The 1,928-nt window shown below is 42.7% G+C and overlaps 1 pseudogene; it reads right to left on the bottom strand.

Annotated features, from left to right (window-relative positions):
* Positions 1–1,293: 1,293 nt before the first annotated feature.
* LOC112610009 lies at positions 1,294–1,566 on the bottom strand (annotated as a pseudogene).
* Positions 1,567–1,928: the final 362 nt, after the last annotated feature.

The following is a 1,928-nucleotide window of genomic DNA, read 5'->3' as shown; positions in this document are numbered from 1 at the left end:
AGCTAGCATTCCAACTTCCGTCCCTCATGGCCAGTTTTTCTCCTTCTAATTGGTCACTCCTATTTACTCTCCTACTGAAGTTTCCACTTATCAATCTCTTCCCACACAAGGCAAATGGTTCTTGGACCAAGGAAAATATCTCCTTCCAGCCTCACAGGCCCATTCTATTCTGTCATCATTTCATAACCTCTTCCATGTAGGTTACAAGCTGTTAGCCCGCCTCTTAAAACCTCTAATTTCCTTTGCATCATGAATATCTATCCCCAATCCCCCAATCCTCCACTCTTGACTCCCTCTTGGAGTGGATAGAAGATCTTTGCTGACAGGACACACTCCAACACTTTCACTCTGATGAAGTCCTATTCTTTACTGTTATACTTGCTCTTACTCTCGTTCCTGTTCTTATGCCACCCTCAACCTCTCCCCAGCTATCTCCACCACACTATCAATCTCACTCACTCTCTCCTAGACATTTCTTTTTTTTTTCCAAGTCAAGCTGTATCCAGCTTTATTAAAGATACTTTCCATAAACAATCATGATATTTCAGACAGAACATGGACAGACAATTGTTAACAGTATACAACAACTTTCAAACTCCCTTCTTCAATGGACTACCAAAAATCAGAAAGCCACTATAAAACCCAATGAAATCTTCATCTGATGCTCTGAACAGGGAAAGTTTAGAGTGACGGTTGACATTTCATATTTAGCATGTTGTTTAACAACTTTTCACAAGCCGACCCTGACTTTCAGGAAGTGAAATGAAAATGGCAGAATGTGTCTGAAGATCCACAATCTAGAAATGGAACCACTGCTGTTTTGACAGGTGCTATCTCAGTGGCATCACTGGAAAGTCTAGATTGCCTGACACATTGGTAACCAATGACTGGGGGTCAGGTCCCAACAGATGTCTGGGCTTTAGGGAGTTAAGTCTATGCTGAAAGATGGAAAGAGAGAAGAGGACATAAAAACAAATTTGTTTTTCCATACCACAAGACTTTTGTGCCAAAGGGCCATGTGTGTCAAACTCAGGGAATCCCTCCTACTGGGAACCAAGAGGAAGTCTCTCAAAACTAGAAGGGAAAGGTGTTTTCCCCACATCAATCCAGCTGTGGAGACATTCTATTAGTGACATATGCCCCTTCCCCCAAAAACAACAATGAAGTGTTCTGTGTGCTAAGCTTTAAAAAAAAAAGTAAAACAAAATTCTGCATTTTTATAAAACTTGATAAAAAAATAGTATTTCAAACTGTACAGTCACCAGAAGTACACAGTTATCAAAAATGCACACTTCACTTGGCATCTCCAGCATCTTCAGCTTTCTGTGCCTGGTCTGTTTTGGCATCTCCATTTTCTGCAGGGTTATCCCCTTCCTTGCCAGCATCAGCTTTTCCCTTTTTCCCTTTGGATACCTTCTCTCCCTTCTTTGCAGGGGCCTTTTTAGGCTTGGGCTCTGGCTTTGGAGGAGCAGGTTTAGCAGACAACCTCGTGGATCTTCTCTGTGGTTCATGCTTCACCTTGGCTTTATCTCCTTTAGCATCCCCTTCAGCCTTTCTCCTGGGCATGGTGGTGACGGCGGCGGGATGTAGGTGCTGGATGCGGGATGCAGCGTGCACAGGCTTTGGTCGGTCCGAGGGTCGTTCTTGCCTCTTCTTCTTCACACTGCTCCTCTCCTAGCCATTTCTAATCCTTCTTTAACAAACAGTCGCTGGCTTTGCATTTCTTTTTCCTCCATAATCGCTGAGGCCTCAATTTACTCCCTGCTGAAAAAGGAGGACTCTGTATATTTTTAAATGAAGAGTGTTGTTTTTACCTAAATCCATCTGGCCTGGTATATGACAACATAAAAAAACCTCAAGGATAGAGCTCAAAAACTCATCAACCAAGCAAATAATTATGAACCCCCTTGGGCACTCTCTAATTGGAT

Source organism: Theropithecus gelada, chromosome 1, assembly GCF_003255815.1.
Source record: "Theropithecus gelada isolate Dixy chromosome 1, Tgel_1.0, whole genome shotgun sequence".
Taxonomy (NCBI): Eukaryota; Metazoa; Chordata; class Mammalia; order Primates; family Cercopithecidae; genus Theropithecus; species Theropithecus gelada.
Note: the sequence above shows the minus strand (reverse complement) of the source record. Positions and strands in the feature narration are given on the sequence as shown.